Below are 20,237 nucleotides of genomic sequence, written 5' to 3'. Positions count from 1 at the left end.
ATTGTACTGGGCTTGTTTTTGCCTGGAAATATTGTAAAGGTCTAAAAATAATCTCCCCCTCTTTCCCTCCCCAAATCATAGTCTTTGGAAAGATGAGGTAAGAACAGTTTTGCTAATGAGATTAATATTACTCTAGGAAGTTGATAGACATATTTAAAACACACAAACAAAGAACAGATCCTTTCTATGTGGTCTCTCCTCCACTGACCTGAATCTGGATATAAGCTAGAAGAGTGAGAATGCAAAACTGCCAGACATCCTTAAATATAAATGAGCAAAGGAACCCTTTTTGAAAGGATCATATAAATGTTCTTCATTTTTGATACCTTTGTTCCCCTGGCCTTAATTCTAATTAAAAAACTTTCCTAATGGTTTCATCAGCATTGCAAAGAAAGAATAAAATTATAACTCAATTAAATGGCCATGTATATTCTACAAATTTAATTTCTTTTTAAAATTTTATTTATTTTAATTGGAGGCAATTCTTCCTTTCCAAATCCTTTACAATATTGTGGTGGTTTTTGCCATACATTGACATGAGTCAGCCATGGGTGTACATGTGTTCCCCATCCTGAACCCCCCTCCCACCTCCCCTCCCCATCCCATCCCTCAGGGTCATCCCAGTGCACCAGCCCTGAGCACCCTGTCTCATGCATGGAACCTGGACTGGCGATCTGTTCACATATGATAATATACATGTTTCAATGCTATTCTATCAAATCATCCCACCCACGCCTTCTTCCACAGAGTCCAAAAGACTGTTCTATACATCTGTGTCTCTTTTGCTGTCTCACATATAGGGTCATCGTTACCATCTTTCTAAATTCCATATATATGCATTAGTATATAGTATTGGTGTTTCTCTTTCTGACCGATTTCGCTCTGTATAATAGGCTCCAGTTTCTTTTAAGGCAGAAATGAAAAATTAATGTTATTAACTGGTGTTTCTTGTAGAGTATGTGTAAGGGCATGCTTGCACAAACACATACACACACACAAAACACAACACTAACCACATAGAACATGTGAACAGAAATCGTAGCCCAGCTTGCCTGTAATAGAGTCACTGGAGAGCACAAAATGGACCTCACATGCAATTCTTCCTTTCCAAATCACCCTGCCAATTCTCGTTAATAAAACCAAATCTACCCAGGCCATAAAATGATGAAAGGGAAAGAGAGCAGCCAGGGCTTTAGGTGTTAGGCATCTCAGTGGGTGGGGAAATGATGGGGGAAGTGAGGATAGATAAAGAGGTAGGTGAGAATTGCTTCTTGTCTGGCCATTAGTTCCAAGAACAAAGCCCCTTCTGAGAAGAGGTGCCATTGTCAGAGGAAGCGGCATATATTTCCTGCTGAGGGTCAGAGGTCTTCAATTTATTCCATCCTTTTTGATACAAAGGCCATACTCTACCTTCTCCCCATGCTAAGAAATAAATGAACTCACTATCCATGTGTTGCTTTTGACTGCTATTGTAGCTATTTAAATGGTTTTTAAGTGTAAGTTGAGTAAAAAAAAAATCTCAAAACAAAAACTAACATAAAAAAAAAACTTTTAAAAGAGGAAGAGAACGAAAATTATATATCTTGCTTCTTTAGATCTACACAAAGAAAAAGAAATTAAAGATTTTTTAGCGTAGCTCCCTTGTTATTCAAAATGAGAAATTGGACTCAAAAAGCAAAGTGACTTGCCCCAGTTCATATAGCTTCTTAGAGTCAAAGTGTTATTAAAATCCAAGTGTGTTTAATCTGGGACAATTTCAATATTAAAATAAGTGATTGTAGTACATTATAACCCACTGAATAAACATGAATTTGAGTAAACTCTGGGAGTTGGTGATGGACAGGGAGGCCTGGCAAGCTTCAGTCCATGGGGTCGCAAACAGTCAGACATGACTGAGCGACTGAACTGAACTGAACTGAACTGAATAAAATGAAAATCTTGATTCTGTATTGATATGAAAAAATAAATAAAAAAGAAGGAAAAGTTCTCTTTAACTAGAATGGCAACTGGTAAATAGAAGAAATGATTGATTTGTAAAGTTATCAATGGATGCTAAAATTAGAGAGTGGAAGTCTTGATGAGAAACAAGTTATCTACATAGTCTAAAAGGATTTTACCACAAATTACATATTAATTACAAAGGGGAGACAGTAACCTTATAGTGGAGAAACCTGGTGAGCAATAACCAAGTGACAAAAGTAACATCAGGACACTGGGATAAACTGACATGTCCCTTCTGATATGATGTGCCGAGGGACAACATCACTTCTGTGGCACTCCCGCCAAGGCAGCGTCCCCAGAACCCCAGAATAAGGAAACAGTCAGACTAATCCAAAGTGATTAAGGCGAAGGAGGACCATGTTGATGCAACTGACAAAACTTACTTGTCTTAGATGATTGTATTCTATCAATGTTATTTTTTAAAAGATTTTGCTCTTTGCACTAGGAAAAAGAACATTTTTATTAGGAAAGATACACTAACATTTTTTTTAGTGTAAATAAATAAATTCACGCATGCATGCTTAGTCGCTTCAGTCCTGTCCAACTCCTTGCAACCTCATGGACTGTAGCCTGCCAGGCTCCTCTGTCCATGGGGTTTCCCAGGCAAGAATACTGGAGTGGGTTGCCATTTCATTCTCCAAAATAAATAAATATTTACTCTCAAATAGTTTAGGGGGAAATGCATATCTTGTGTGTATAGATACAAAAAGTATGTGTGTATATATATATATATATATATAGTATATATAATTATATATTACAGACAGATAGATGATAGAATAGTAAAACAAATGAGGCAAAATGCAAACTGGTGAATATGTATAAAGAATAAACATAATTCTATGCACTGTTTCTTTGACTTTTCTCTAAATTTAACATGTTATCAAAATAAGGAGTAACATTAAAAAAAAACAACAATAACTATAGATCTCTTGACTCCAGGACAAAGGCTACTTTGACACATTTAAGAACCAAAATCTTTTAAGATCCATAACGTTTGCATTTATGTAACGTAACTGTCTTAGTCAGTCAGGCTGCAATAACAAACTACCATAGATGATGTAGCTTAAACAACAGAGACTTATTTCTCACTGTTGTGAAAGGTAGGAGTCCCAAGATCAAGATGTCAGCAGATCTGGACACTCTTCCTGGCTTGCAGATGGTAGTCTTCTTGTATCCTCAGCTAGTGGAGAGGACGGAGTGAGAGCAAGCTCTTGTTTCTCTTCTTATACAGGCACTAACCCCATTCATGAGAGCTCCACCCTCATGACCTAATCTGCTGTCAAAGGCCCACTTTCCAATATCATCACATGGGGGCTTAGGATATCAACATATGAATTTGGGGCCACAAATTCATATTTAGTGGATAGCTGAGTAACTAACCCTTACCAGGCTGGCCTGGTGAGCAGATTCCTGTCTCTAGTCAGCATGCTATTCATTTCATGGGATCAGGCCTCCAAGACAGTCCTGACACACACTGACTCTGAGCAGCTGTAATTCCTATTTGGCACAGGTTTAATTCAGAGCTCTGGGCTACCAAAGGTCTATCATCAGTCCTTGACGTATAGCCTCATATTGGTCCCGTGCTTCTGCTCTCACCTGTCTAACCATGGTGCTGCCTCTGGGTTATAACATTCGAAGGTGTGGGGGTGGCAGCAGAAGCCCTCCTGGCACACAGGGTAGCCACCCCAGCCTGAATGCCACTAATCATATCATTCCCTAGGATGCGCACAACTCTGTCCACAATGGCTTTCAAGACCTTTGCTCCATGATGCCAACAGACCTTTCCAAAGATGACCTCATGTTCTCCCAGGTGGGTCTTAATCCCTGTCAGGTAAGTGGTAGACATTCTAGCTGCCCAGGACGCCCACCCATTGTCCCTACTGATGGAGCTGTGTGGAAGTCAGGAGTGAGTCAGCACTGAAAGGGCACAATCTATAACAGCACTGCTCACAGCCTGAAGAGTTCAGAAGAAGCTACGCTAGGAAGTTGTGCTGTTCTTTGCTATTGCTATAAAATTCTAGAGAGTAAATTTATCATGATCAGAAATTAAATCATTGTTCATATAGTCCTATATACTCTGGGCAAAACTTGCATCTGCGGTCATCATGAATGAAGCCCAGTAACACATTTTGAGAGTGTCACCGGAAGCCAGTATTCACAAACAACCAGAATAAGAGTGGCGTTGTCATGAAGGAAGACGTCAGTAGTGTGAAGTCAGCGGTACAGGAATGGCAGAGGCAGGCAAATCTAAATTTCTTAAATATAAACAGGTTCTGAAGAGCCATGACTTCTTCTGTAATAACATCATTGACATTATTTTCTTTGGTGACAGATGTGAAATTAGTCATAAATAGAGCATTTGAGAATAAAGAACACAAAGAGTTCCTGGGCTTGAATAGGAAGAGCTGGTACATGAACACTGTGAAGAATCTTTATGTGCAGGTATTGAACAATCAGCAAATGCATGAGGATTCTCTTATATCTATTATTCCAAAACTTCATTAAAAAAATTTTTTTTAATTTTATTTTATTTTTTAACTTTACGATATTGTATTGGTTTTGCCATATATCGAAATGAATCTGCCACAGGTATACATGTGTTCCCCATTCTGAACCCTCCTCCCTCCTCCCTCCCCATACCATCCCTCTGGGTCGTCCCAGTGCACCAGCCCCAAGCATCCAGTATCATGCATCGAACCTGGACTGGTGACTCGTTTCATATATGATATTATACATATTTCAGTGCCATTCTCCCAAATCATCCCACCCTCTCCCTCTCCCACAGAGTCCAAAAGACTGTCCAAATCTTCATTGATAAATCACTGTACCTCACATGAGCCTGCAAATTTTGTAATATACATACATGTATTTTGGATTTGGTGATGGACAGGGAGGCCTGGCGTGCTGCGATTCATGGGGTCGCAGAGTCGGACACGACTGAGTGACTGATCTGATCTGATCTGATAGTTGATTTACAATGTCGTATTAGTTTCAGGTGTATTGCACAGTGATTCATATGTATGTGTATACATATTCTTTTTGTAATATATATATATTTTTTGTAACATAGCATTTATAATATATTTTTATATTAAGTTGTTTACATAGATAAGGGCTCCATATAATCTGGGGGTGCCCTGCCTGTGGTGATATCCTTCTTTGATGGTGATAATTTAAGAAAGATTACTCAAGAGAGTTGAGTAACTCTTGAGGGTTACTCATGAGCGTTCTCAAGAATTTGTAGAGCCTCTCTGAGCCTCAGTTTTTTTCACCTAGTTAATGTAGAAGGTTAAATTATTTTTTAAACTGAGGCTAGAAGCTTATTTATTATTTTACACTGAGAAATATTATTGTCAAGCCCAAGTAGGTAGAGGAACTGGCTGGTTAAAGCACTCTCTGTTTATAGACAAGGTCCTGGGGAAGCAAAGTTATGGGATCAGAAAAGGGAGAGTTTGTTCATCATGGAAATGTTGAGCCTGGTCATCAGGAATGGACAGCCAAATGTGGGAGGGCACATTGGTATAAACCTTTGATATGAAAGGCCATGCTTTTTCTAAACAGTGGTAAGAGGGGAGGCACCAGTCTTAAGTTCAGAGTCTCTGTCTAAAATCATCAAACACGAATGATCAGTCTTCTTGCCTAATGTGTCCCTCATTTATCTATGTTAACAGTTTGGGTAGGTTTGCCCTGAAAGGGAGTTAGAGCTACAGGGACCTCATATATTTGTATTGTTATAGACTGACTGTGTTCGCACCAAAATTGTATGCTGAAATCCCAATCCGCAATGTTTTGCTATTAGGAGGTGAGGCCTTTGGTGGAGGATTGGGTCATGAGGGCAGAGGTTGAAAGTGATTAGTGCTCTCATATAAGAGACCTCAGGCAGCACCTTCCACTGTATGAGGTTGTAGCAAAAAGATGGTCTTCTCTAAACCAAGAAGTAGGCCTTTAGCAGACACCCTGATCTTGACTTTTCAGCCTCCAGAACTGTGGGAAATAAATTTCTGTTGTTTATAAGCCACTCCATCTGTGACATTTTGTTATAGCAGCCTGAACAGACTGAGATTCTGTTCCTTACCTCTGATACTGTAACTCTCTGCAAGCAAGGTTTCCCTCATTTTTAAGTTCCTGGGCTGCAGCTTATATCTGTCTTGTCAGTGAGGGTTGACCTGTTGCCCTGCACGTATGAGCCTGTTAACAATGACTTCAGCTTTATTTTCCAGTTACAGAAATGTTGAGGATAATTGAAATTTGTATCCAGCTTGGATGCTTTTTTCCTTTGACTCACTAGAGATATCTCTAATGCCTATACGCTTAACCAGGAGGGCTGAAGCTCTTCTTCCTCCTATGCTATTTTCATAGCACATACCTTTAGGAAAATTTCTTTTCCATTGTCCATATTTTACAGTTCTGCTTCCTCTTCTAAACTATGAGCTCATGAAGATGAGAACCAGGCTTGACTCACCTTTGGATTTCCTGGAGACAGTGTAGCATCAAGATCAAGATCTCAGTTGCTGGAGTCAGACTGCCTAATATGGGGTACCTGCTCCTCCTAATTTCCCTCAGCCTCCATCTTCTCACCAATAAAAAAGGATACTAGTAGTAATTGCCTCCTAGTTTGTTGGGGGGAGTATGGGATGACATAGGTAAAATGCTCAGCATAGCGGCTGCCAGGTAACAATACACACTGAATACTAGCATCTAGTTGGTGCACGGAACAGGGTTACTCAAAGGAATGTGTTCTGAGTGAATGAATGCAACCGAATCAGTGAACTGAAGTCACAAATAGAGCTCCCCAACTACAAAACGGGTCCTCATGATACACAAAGACATTTACTAAATGTGACTGCAACAGAAGGGCAAATTCTGAGACTACATGGATGGATAGATGAATCACTGGGCTTCTTGAAATTTCCAGCATCTCTTTCTTTGCCCAAAGGAAACGTTCCTCAGAAATCCCCTGAGAAAGACCCACCCCCACTAGATGACAGAATCAATCTGTGAAGAAGAGACATTAGCCATCCCCATTTAATTCAAAAGTGGGAGGTTTAGACCCAGAGGGCTCCTGAGTCTTCTGAAGTTTAAAGAATAATATTCTTCCTGGTTTTCTGCCACCCTGATGAAAAAGTCAGGGCTCCTCTGCTTAGTGGGGGTTGCAGGGGTGGGCAGGAGACACACAGTGGTGAATGCCTTCATCTTTAAGCTCCCAGGTTCATTACAAAGTTTCCAGGCCCTTTTTTTTTTGGTGGGGGGGAGGGAGTGTTCTTAAAAGGGCTATTTCATTGCATATGCACTGGCATGTTTCACCGTGACAGGTAGACACATCTTAAAGCAAATACAATTCAAAACAAACAGAGTTGGTAAGAACTGGTTTCTTACATGAACTCATCGAGTCCATCCCCTTGTGAAGGAGAATTGAATCTCCAGGTAGAAGACCAAATACTTGATCCTTTCCAGAAGGCCATGTGGATTTTACTTCTTTTCCTTCCATCACCGATATGATCTCAAAAAACCACATCACCCTGGCTCACAGGAGGAGCTAGGCCTTGCTTTGCTAAGAAATTGCTTGTTGTTAGTGAGGGCCTGAGCCTCATGAATGAAGAGGTTTTTCAACCATGTGGCTGTACTCATGTCTGGTTTCCTGTCAAGCTTGCTCTCTCAGCGCCCACCTCACCAGACTCTTATGTTGACCAAATGAGACATATGTAACAGGGGGTTGAAAACCACTGCAAGTTCTATGTAGATGTGATCTGTGCCCATTTTTCAGGGCATTGCTAACTCACGATCCTTAATCTCAAAGAGCTCTAAAGTTTAAATAAGTTTATGATCTGTACACAGGTTTTGCCTGAGTGTGTGATCCTGGGAATTTAAGTTGGCTTGGGTGACAGCTCGTGGGCATGGAGAGAGAAGACGAGGAGATAAGGCACTGGACAAGGGAGCCTGGAGTTCAGAGGAGCAGGTTCCTGTGTAACCCAAGTCTCCTAAGCCCCATGAACAAACCTATGCCAAGGGTTTTCCTTCGTGGTCCAGTGGTTGAGAATCTTCCTGCCAATGCAAGGGACACAGGTTGGTTCCTGGTCTGGGAAGATTCCACATGCCTCAGGGGCAATTAGACCCATCAGATCAGATCAGATCAGTCACTATTAGACCCAAGGGCTGCAACAACTGAAGCCTGTAACAACTACAGCCTGTGCTCTGCAGCAAGAGAAGCCACTGAAATGAGAAGCCTGCGCGCCACTACAGAGACTAGCCCCCTACTCACTGCAGCTAGTGAAAGCCCGAGTGCAGTAATGAAGACCCAGTGTTGCCAAAAATAAACACATAAATAAAATTTATTTAAAAAAACCAACCTATTCCAAGACCAGCCTCCCCCTTTTTAAAAATTTATTTATTTTAATTGGAGGCTAATTACTTTACAATATTGTGTTGGTTTTGCCATACATCAACATGAATCCACCACAGGTGTACACGTATTCCCCATCCTGAACCCCCCTCCTCCTTCCTCCCTGTACCATCCCTCTGGGTCATCCCAGTGCACCAGCCCCAAGCATCCTATATCCTGCATCGAACCTGGACTGGCGATTCATTTCTTATATGATATTATACATGTTTCAATGCCATTCTCCCAAATCATCCCACCCTCGCCCTCTCCCACAGAGTCCAAAAGACTGTTCCATACATCTGTGTCTCTTTTGCTGTCTTGCATACAGGGTTATCGTTACCATCTTTCTAAATTCCATATATATGCATTTGTATACTATATCGGTATACAAACTGGAATGCAAAAGTAGGAAGTCAAGAAACACCTGGAGTAACTGGCAAATTTGGCCTTGGAATACCGAATGAAGCAGGGCAAAGACTAATGGAGTTTTGCCAAGAAAATGCACTGGTCATAGCAAATACCCTCTTCCAACAACACAAGAGAAGACTCTACACATGGACATCACCAGATGGTCAACACCGAAATCAGATTGATTATATTCTTTGCAGCCAAAGATGGAGAAGCTCTATACAGTCAACAAAAACAAGACCAGGAGCTGACTGTGGCTCCTTAGATCATGAACTCCTTATTGCCAAATTCAGACTTAAATTGAAGAAAGTAGGGAAAACCACTAGACCATTCAGGTATGACCTAAATCAAATCCCTTATGATTATACAGTGGAAATGAGAAATAGATTTAAGGGCCTAGATCTGATAGATAGAGTGCCTGATGAATTATGGAATGAGGTTCGTGACATTGTACAGGAGACAGGCATCAAGACCATCCCCATGGAAAAGGAATGCAAAAAAGCAAAATGGCTGTCTGGGGAGGCCTTACAAATAGCTGTGAAAAGAAGAGAAGCGAAAAGCAAAGGACAAAAGGAAAGATATAAACATCTGAATGCAGAGTTCCAAAGAATAGCAAGAAGAGATAAGAAAGCCTTCCTCAGGGATCAATGCAAAGAAATAGAGGAAAACAACAGAATGGGAAAGACTAGAGATCTCTTCAAGAAAATTAGAGATACCAAGGGAACATTTCATGCAAAGATGGGCTCGATAAAGGATAGAAATGGTATGGACCTAACAGAAGCAGAAGATATTAAGAAGAGGTGGCAGGAATACACAGAAGAACTGTACAAAAAAGATCTTCACAACCAAGATAATCACGATGGTACGATCACTGACCTAGAGCCAGACATCCTGGAATGTGAAGTCAAGTGGGCCTTAGAAAGAATCACTATGAACAAAGCTAGTGGAGGTGATGGCATTCCAGTTGACCTATTTAAAATCTTGAAAGATGATGCTGTGAAAGTGCTGCACTCAATATGCCAGCAAATTTGGAAACTCAGCAGTGGCCACAGGACTGGAAAAGGTCAGTTTTCATTCCAATCCCAAAGAAAGGCAATGCCAAAGAATGTTCCAACTACTGCACAATCGCACTCATCTCACACGCTAGTAAAGTAATGCTCAAAATTCTCCAAGCCAGGCTTCAGCAATACGTGAACCGTGAACTTCCAGATGTTCAAGCTGGTTTTAGAAAAGACAGAGAAACCAGAGATCAAATTGCCAACACCCACTGGATCATGGAAAAAGCAAGAGAGTTCCAGAAAAACATCTATTTCTGCTTTATTGACTATGCCAAAGCCTTTGACTGTGTGGATCACAGTAAACTGTGGAAAATTCTGAAAGAGATGGGAATACCAGACCACCTGACCTGCCTCTTGAGAAATCTGTATGCAGGTCAGGAAGCAACAGTTAGAACTGGACATGGAACAACAGACTGGTTCCAAATAGGAAAAGGAGTACATCAAGGCTGTATATTGTCACCCTGCTTATTTAACTTATATGCAGAGTACATCATGAGAAACGCTGGACTGGAAGAAACACAAGCTGGAATCAAGATTGCCAGGAGAAATATCAATAACCTCAGATACGCAGATGACACCACTCTTATGGCAGAAAGTGAAGAGGAACTCAAAAGCCTCTTGATGAAAGTGAAAGTGGAGAGTGAAAAAGTTGGCATAAAGCTCAACATTCAGAAAACGAAGATCATGGCATCCAGTCCCATCACTTCATGGGAAATAGATGGGGAAACAGTGGAAACAGTGTCAGACTTTTTTTTTTCTGGGCTCCAAAATCACTGCAGATGGTGACTGCAGCCATGAAATTAAAAGATGCTTACTCCTTGGAAGGAAAGTTATGACCAACCTAGATAGCATATTCAAAAGCAGAGACATTACTTTGCCAACAAAGGTTCGTCTAGTCAAGGCTATGGTTTTTCCTGTGGTCATGTATGGATGTGAGAGTTGGACTGTGAAGATAGCTGAGCGTCGAAGAATTGATGCTTTTGAACTGTGGTGTTGGAGAAGACTCTTGAGAGTCCCTTGGACTGCAAGGAGATCCACCCAGTCCATTCTGAAGGAGATCAGCCCTGGGATTTCTTTGGAAGGACTGATGCTAAAGCTGAAACTCCAGTACTTTGGTCACCTGATGCAAAGAGTTGACTCATTGGAAAAGACTCTGATGCTGGGAGGGATTGGGGGCAGGAGGAGAAGGGGACAACAGAGGATGAGATGGCTGGATGGCATCACTGACTCGATGGATGTGAGTCTGAGTGAACAGGACAGGGAGGCCTGGCATGCTGCGATTCATGGGGTCACAAAGAGTCAGACACGACTGAGCGACTGAACTGATACTATATTGGTGTTTTTCTTTCTGGCTTACTTCACTCTGTATAATAGGTAGGCTCCAGTTTCATCTACCTCATTAGAACTGATTCAAATGTATTCTTTTTAATGGCTGAGTAATACTCCATCGTGTATATGTACCACAGCTTTCTTATCCATTCATCTGCTGATGGACATCTAGGTTGCTTCCATGTCCTGGCTATTATAAACAGTGCTGTGATGAACATTGGGGTACACGTGTCTCTTTCAATTCTGGTTTCCTCAGTGTGTATGCCCAGCAGTGGGATTGCTGGGTCATAAGGCAGTTCTATTTCCAGTTTTTTAAGGAATCTCCCCACTGTTCTCCATAGTGGCTGTACTACCAGCCTCTTTGGATCCCTCTTGTCCACAAAGGGCCCTGGCCCTGTTAAACGCCCTTACAGAATTTTCATGTCAATGGCTGTTGCTTCTATGGTGCCATCTTCCACTGGGTACCACCTTGTCATGCCCTGAGCACTGCATGCATGGGCCCACTGCCCAACACATTTCCTCTTGATGTCCCCTTTGAATAACACTCAGTCCAGTGTTATCACACCAAGACTGCCTGAGCTCTCCATTTTCCAGCATTTCAGAGAAAGATGTCTTTTTTATTTGCTGCCCATGCTGTTCCCCACTGAGCCCCACACTGAGTTCAATGGTGCTGCCCCAGGAACAAAACTAAGTGACAGGCTCAGTGTGCACAAAATCACTCTTCCCTGCCCCAGGCTGATGCTGTGCTTCAGGGCTCCCTGGCTATATCCTGTTCTTTTCTCAAGGCTTCTCTCTCTCAGGAGATTCAGCCTCCTATGGTGTGGACTGCGGACTGAATGCTTGTGTCCCCTCTAAATCCCTGTGTTGAAAGCCTACCTCCTCAATGTGATGGTGTTAGGAGATGGGGTCTATGGGAGGTGATTCAGTCATGAGGGTGGAGCCCCTGTGAATGAAATTAGTGCCCTTAGAATAAGAGACTCCAAATCTTGTTCATTCTCTCTGCTCCTGACCAAGTGAGGATATCAGGAGAAGATGGGCCATCTGCAAACCAGGAACAGGGCCCTCACCAGGCACTGGATCTGCCACACCTTGATCTTGGACTTCCCAGCCTCCAGAGCTGTAAGAAATCTGTGTCTGTTGCTTAAGCCTCCTCATCAATGGTGTTCTGCTATAGCAGCCAGAGCTGGCAAAAACTATCCCACTAATTCGTCTTGTTTTTCAGATATCTCCAGAAATGTCTGCATCTTATTTAGACTTAACCTCCTTCCCCTGCTTCACCTCACTTGCTTTATAAAACTCTCCATGTTTTTCTTACATTCATTTATTCCATAGATTTATTTGAAGAGTATTTACTCTATGAAATGTTTCTCAAGCTATAAAATGAAATTGTATTCCAACTCCAAGCTGTACTAAAAATGTCCTGTAACTTAAAACCCTTAACTAGAGGCACTAGGCTTATGGAAAATTGAGGGACTTGTGACTATAATTTATCATGTATATTCTGTTTTAAGAGATGATTTAAATCCAAACACTGAAATAGATTTAAAGGATTTTATTAAATGTGTTTACTCAAAAATTACACTTTAATGAAACTGCAGTATATATCATTTTAAGCTCCAAATTGCAAAGTAAACAATGAGAAAGTGTGGGTGCTTACCTAGTTCTCCTGGAGGTAAGTTCTGGGAGGACCTGGAAGTTTGCAGAAGCTGGACTAAGAGTGGTTCTGGGGTTTGCTGGAGGTGGCTGGGTTAGGTGGGGAGAAGAATGGGCCCCTACTCCTCTTAACTCCTCCCATATCCCCACCCCTAGGCTCTAGGGATGGCCCTAACTGATGTCTATTACCCACAAAATAACTCCATATGTATATGGTGGGTGAGATGGGGTGCTGGGAGACAGGAGAGGGAAGAAAGAAAGTGAGCAACACAAATCCCATTTATTTTGAAAGTTTTCAACATCCTCTTCTTGTAGGACAGCAGATCCCAAGCTGAGTCCCCAGCTCCTTATGCTGCCTGGAGAATCTAACGTGAGAACAAGAGCAGGAAGGAAAGGTCAGCATAGTTGTGCATCCACACCCACACCCAGTCCTGCCCCCTCAAAATTCTCTTCTCCCCCAACTCCAGTCCACCCTTTCAGCTTGTAGAAAGCCTGGCAGCAATTCATTCCTGCTCAGCCCAACACCGTCCAGGAGACTCACTGGTCTTTGTGATTTGCTGAAACCAGAACAATGAATTCCTGTGCCTGGGTTAAAATCAGTGGGGGTGGGATGGTGTTCAGGGAGTGAAGAGGGCAGTTTGGGGCTGTGGTGGTTTTGGGGAGAGAGATGAAGGAGCTACTGTGGCTGAAGGTCTGCAGAGGTCAGCATGGAGCTCTGGGTCTAGGGAAGACTGTTCTGGTTCTCCCAGTGTGGGCTAGGCGTCCCTCCTACACACCCCTAGAGGGCCTCCTCATTAGCATCAGCACTTATCTGACTGCCTGCTTTTCCTATGACCCTTATTTTCGGTGCTATAAACTCCTCAATGGTGTAGACTGCTTCCAGAGGGGCACAGCATTCCCAGCCCCTAGCCCTAGCCCCCAGGTCAGTAATGTCACTTGTCGATGAATGGAGTGGGCTGCCATACTGATAAGGTCCCTGGACTGAGACTTAAGAAACATGAAGAATTCCTGTTCTTCATTTATTAACATGGCTGGAACAGTCCCTCTACATCTGTTTTTCTTTCAATAGCAAAATATCAATTTATCCCATCCTACTAAGGAAATAATGGAGCAAAGTGGAATAATAGAGGTAAAGAGGATTTATAGACCATATAGATTTAGTCACAGGTAAGATATCCAGATGAAGCTTGAGCAAAGAAAAGCACAAATCTGGCCATTGTATGAAAGCAAATCCATGTACTCATGTGAAGAGTTTCACAATACTAGCTCTTTAGCCTCAGAGTAAAAGTAAAAAGAAAGAAGAAGAAGAAGAAAATTACAATAATAATTATGAGATAATAATACTTTAACATTTTGTGAGTATTGTATTTACTATGTGTCAGAAAATGATGCAAAACACTTGGCATGCATTGTCTTATTTAAAATTCCTAATGATCGTAGAAAGTAGATGCTGTCATTTCTCTGAAGCTTAGAGGGTCATGTGACCCATGGTGGGCCAGAATTCAAATGAGATCTACCTGATTTGGGAGCCCAGCTCTAAACCAGATCACTAAACTGTGTCAAGTAATCTCACTAGAACTAGTGTGAAGTAGTATGACCTAGTTTGAACCTCCTTAGAAATGAAGTCTTAACTAAAGACAAGTGGTCTTGTGTTTAAATCTTGCCACCTGTGAAACAGTAGTAAGTTGGCTTTTGCAAAGGACTATAGGAAATGCTTAGAGAAGGCAATGGCACCCCACTCCAGTACTCTTACCTGGAAAATCCCATGGACAGAGGAGCCTGGTAGGCTGCAGTCCATGGGGTTGCTAAGAGTCGGACACGACTGAGCGACTTCACTTCCACTTTTCACTTTCATGCAGTGGAGAAGGAAATGGCAACCCACTCCAGTGTTCTTGCCTGGAGAATCCCAGGGACAGCGGAGCCTGGTGGGCTGCTGTCTATGGGGTCGCACAGAGTCAGGCACGACTGAAGCGACTTAGCAGCAGCAGCAGCATAAGAAATGCTGGGCTTCCCCAGTGGCTCAGCAGTAAAGATTCCACCTGCAATGCAGGAGACTGGGTTCGATCCCTGGGTTGGGAAGAGCCATTGGAGGAGGGCTGGCAACCCACTTCAGTATTCTTCCTGGAGAATCCCACACTCAGTAGAGCCTGGCGGGCTACAGTCTGTAGGGTTGAAAAGAGTCAATGACTGAAGTGACTGAGCATGTATGCAGGCAGAGGGAATGCTTGTTTCTTAAACACCAAGGGCACCAAGAGTCCATGCTGTATGGGAGGGCAGGGGTGGCTCACAGGCCAGGCCAGTTGACCTTCAATGGTCCTTGATTAATTCTGCTTCTTTCTGTTGTGAGAGTTGTTTAAGGCCTAGGGGAGATTTCATTGTCTGAGGAGAATTTGCATTGGTTCCAACCAAAGGTCCCTGAGAGCTTCTCATTAGGAAAACTTGTAAGTTAACCTCTCTACTTTGGATGTTCTCGACTATGTGGGGGTGTAAAGTCAAACCCCAAATCTGCAGAATGGCAAACACAGGCTATGGATTTTCCAGGAAATCTTGTGTGTCAGCACTAAGAACCCAAATCCAGCCATGCACGTTTCCTTGTCCCCTCCCTTTGCCAATACAACATTTTCCCAGATTTTGACAGGAGTCTTAGCTGTACCTACCTACCTTGCTCAGACCCTGTCCCCTGCATGGTTGATAAGACCCAAGGGCATCAAAATTCTCCAACACTCTCAGTACAGCCTGACTTGGAACCCACCTCCTACTTTGAGTTCTGGCCCCCCTCTTCATTTTGAGCCCCTTAGAACCCTAACTTTCCTTTTGTTATATTTTCCCAGCATTTCTATGGAGATTGTAGTAGGACAGGGTTTCAGAATACACAGTTCGCTATATTGGCAGAAACAGAACCCCCACCAATACTTTTACGCGAGTAAAATCTGGTTAAGAACTGACATGAGAAGAGGAAAAGAGACCACTTGAGTTGTCAGTGGGCCTCCATTTCAAATCAGAAGTCAAGGAGAACAAACTTGGAGTTGTTTCTTTGGAGGTCAAGGGATGGAACGTTAAAAATAACTAGCTCAAGAGATCCATGACTAGAGGGGAGACAGGCATAGCTACCAGCAGGGCTCAACATGGCCCCTGGGCAAGGAGAATATCTCCAGAGACCAGCATCCATTTGAAACTATGCCTGCCTCCCAGCCCTGCCTCTCACGAGGGGAGCTCAGGGGTGGACAAGAATCCCCATCTCCTGACCTGGGAAGAGTCTCTGCCCTAGCCTTGAGTGCCTCTAAGGACAGGCTCTGCAAAACACAATATGTGTTCAAGCGTTAAGTCTTTCTTCCTCTCTCTTTTCTTATGACCTGCTGGGAAAGAACTCAGCAATTGGCTCTTGCTGTAGGACCCCAAAATTAAAACACTTGAGTCCAACATCCAGTTCTTTGGTCACGTTAATGGCTTGACATAAAGTGGCAGGGAATGTTCTTAATTGAATCATATCCATTCAGTCAACCCCAGATGTCTTCCTAAACAAGCAGATGGACTAACCTTGGGAGGCTTGGTGGTTGGTGGGGAGTGTGTGAGGGGGAGTAAACGCCTTTGTCCACTTTTCACTGCTCATCTGACTGACATCTGAGCTGGGTTGACTTCACCTTCACCTTGTACACAGTCACCCATGAAGCTCATTTGTCTCACTGAGCTCTTCATAGACCTCCAGTGACTTTTCATCTTTGTTAAGGAATCAGGGCCACAACTGGCAAGCTTAACATGCAGGAACCATCTTTCCTCATGTGAGTTCTTCAGCTGAGGGAGAAGAAATGACCCCACAAAATTAATTAGCCTCAGGCAAGTGGAATGGGGGGCACTTGCCATGTCGGACATGCTTCAGCAATTGAGAACAAATCCGCATTTATCCTGGAGATGGGAAACTTTGGGCCTCAAAGGGCCATGCTCTTAGAGTTCACATTTTCTTCTCATTCCCCTTAAGACTACTAAAGTGTCTTAGCCATTGCAGAATCTACTCTGTATTTTAAATTCACAGTCCTTTTGGTTAATTTTAAGAATAAAAGGGTTTCTCTCTCCTCCCACCTCTTAAACCAAGGCCCAGAAAGATCAGGTGATAGACTCAGGATCACACTAGTCCCCAGGGTGGACCAGTTCTTAGGGCAGTTTTCCTTTCTCCATATCCTCAGGGCTTCCCATAAACTGGTAACAGAGGAAGCAGACAAACAGCTGGAAAATATCCACGCCCCGACCCCAAGTAGTGGGAGGAGTGGCCATGGGGCCTGTCTTGCCTGTAGTGGAATTTTGCTGAATAAAGACACCAAGCAGACCAAACCATGGTCTTTAAATCTTCAGCCTAACACTTTCAATGTCCAGTGAGGGGCCCTAATGAAACAAACACTTGCTTTGGATTTTCATCATAGGGTACTTGTAAAGAGGGACCAGCGTTTAATAGGTACATAACATCTCCAACTCTGTTCCCGCCTCTCCTTCAAAGGAAGCCAGGGCAACAGGGTCCACACCTGCATGTGCCAATGGCCTTCATGTGAACTTTCCTGGACAAACAACCTCAGCGCTGAGTTTCCTTTAAATCCAGGTCAGAGAAATCTAAGCCTCCTGGAAAGCACAGACTGCTGACCATTATACCAGTCTTTGGCTTGTTATGATATCGGGCACTCCACATTCTTTATGCCTCTCTGGGAAGAGGAGATTGTAGAGGAAGCTCTATTGTAAACATCTGGCAAATTTGCCTTCAACAGCACTGGAATCCTCAAGGTTATGTTGCAGGCAGGGCTCTCCTCTCACCTCTCATCTCAAAGCAGAAGCAGGTTAGAGAGTTCCTCTCTCAGCAACCTGGCACGTGGCATTGGGTGCAACCGGCCTTGCAATCTGAAATGGATGACACAAAGAAATCTGGGGGTACTTAAAGATGAATCCTGGCAGGACCAGCGACAATCAGGCTGCAGTGACATCCAAACCCTTCTGTGACATTACCGTGGCTGTGTATCTAGCACCTGGTCTCCCTTAACACCTGTATATCACCCAGGCCTGGTTCTCATGTGGCCTTCTCATCAAATTTGCAGGTTATCCAGTTTCTTTCCAATAAATTCCTTTTCTGCTTAAGTTAGCCAGAAATAGTTTCTGTTGTTTGCAATCACAGATCCTGGCTAGTCCCGCCTCCTTGAAGTTGTTTCAATGAATGGATGAATATTTGAGGACTGAGCTATGCTCATGGCATCTTTATTAAAATGGAATGAGGATGTGAGAGCTTCATGATTGAGGCTTGAAGGACTTTTACGTCTCCAGTTGCTGGCAGTGGGGAAGGGAAAGGGGGCCATTTAAAGTCAGCAAGAGGTGGTGATCTATGTTCAATCACCCACGTGACTTTGCTACAGCTCCCAACCCCCAACTTAAAAAGTACTGACAGGCATCTTGCAGATTTATTTTTCCAGCTCTGATCTCCCTCTCTCTCTGGCCCTCCTTTCTAGCCAAAAGTCAGGCCCCACAGTTGGATGAAATAAAACGGTTATATTGGGAGGCCTTAAAATTAGCATGGCTCAGTATGTTTTAAACTTGGGGCCATTCCCTGAGTACAGAATGGAAGCTTTTCTCACTTTCTCTGCTGCAGCTGCTGGGAATGAAGTCAGGAGCTGTCTGCTTCAAGGGCTCCCCCAACCCAGACCTAACACCCACCCCCAGGCCCCCCTCCAAATCCAGGCACCACCACACCCACCATGGACCTCAGTGAAAGACAACCCCACTCCATCAACGGCACATTATCATGTGGCTTTCCATTTTTCTTAATCACCTTATTCTTTTGCTCTTCCAAAGTTGAGGATAAATTATTTAACAAGTCTCCAGGGGTTAGCTTTATGAGAACTTAAAGCCAGTGCCCATATGCTATAGGTTAGGGTAAGCCAAACGCTGAAAGTTAATCCTTCTTGTTCCACTCTGGAAAGCACCCAGCCATGCACACACACGTGTGCACACGTGAGCAATCACAAACCCACACACCCCACAACAGCACCTCCCAAACCACATGGCCTGCGCAGTAAAACATCAAGGCTTGAATCACCCTACTCAGGCCAATAAAAACTTAACTTTGGGCCCTTATGTAGTTGAGCCTGGGCTTGCAAAGTATCCCCCACACGCCTGGCTCTGTGAGAAAACCATTGTCATGCCTTTCAGACAAGGGAATAGGTTCTGTTTAAAAGCTTATGCATTCATTTGCACCTATATCTTTCTGACACGTGCAGTGAAGTATGGAATATCAGAATTGAAAGGGTACATATGCAACATGTATAACTTTGTACATACACTGTATTTTATCATTTTTTAATGTATTAATTCCACCACATTTTATTTAGTTTTAATGTAAGGGGCAGAGAGCAGCTAATGCAATAGTGTTCAGTCTTTGGCAAAAGAAATAGATTTGAATGTTGGCTCTGCCATTTTCTTACCAGATAACCTTGTTAAGCCAGAGCTGCTTCTTTATCTGTAAAAAGGGAATTGAAAATAGTACCTACCTTGTATTATTGTGACAACTAAATGAAATATCAAATAAGTCTTAGCACAGTTTGGCAAACAGAAAAAGCTATTATTAGCTAGAAAAATGATAGCTATTATTACTGTTCACCCCTGAATGGATTCTGTTTTGAATGAGATAGACAACAAAACTATGTTTATGAATTAGTAATGAATTCACTCTCCCTACCTGTTAGTTTTCACACACATTAATATCACCCCATCAGAACTTCTCATCTGAGAAATCAGTTGCGATAACTCTGGTAAAAGGTGAAGACCATTCTAATTAAGTTTAACCCAAGCAGTCTTATGGTCGATGATGGACATTATAACTAAAAATTTTTAAACATTAAAATTTAAAATATTTAAAAATGTTTTATAACTATTTACCTAGAACCAGCCTAATGCAGATTCTCTATTTTTCAGAAGAAACTGATATCTAGAGAAGGGAACTGCCTTAGACCACAGAGCAGAAACTAGAACCTGAGTCCCCTAAGACTCTGAGACCAGCTTCAGTCTCCTTCATTCTGCATCCAACTAGGAACCTACAGCCCACTTAGAAACCACTGGTTGGTACCTTTATAGGCCACATCCTAAACCAGGAACTGTGGTTACCCTACAGGGAACACTACGGGGTTATGTGCCCAGCAAGTCACCCCTATTCCGCCCACAGTCCTTTTGGGGAACTGCTTCACCCCTCCCACTACTCCCCACCCATCCCCCGCCACGGCTCCTGGCGGCCATGTTTGTATCCATTTCGAATCAACTCCTGGCCACGGGAATAAGCACCAGGACGAGGCCTGCTGGTGCTGCTGCTAAGTCGCTTCAGTCGTGTCCGATTCTGTGTGACCCCATAGACGGCAGCCCATCAGGCTCCCCTGTCCCTGGGA

This window comes from Bubalus kerabau, chromosome 18, assembly GCF_029407905.1.
Source record: "Bubalus kerabau isolate K-KA32 ecotype Philippines breed swamp buffalo chromosome 18, PCC_UOA_SB_1v2, whole genome shotgun sequence".
NCBI classification, from domain to species: Eukaryota; Metazoa; Chordata; class Mammalia; order Artiodactyla; family Bovidae; genus Bubalus; species Bubalus kerabau.
Note: the sequence above shows the minus strand (reverse complement) of the source record.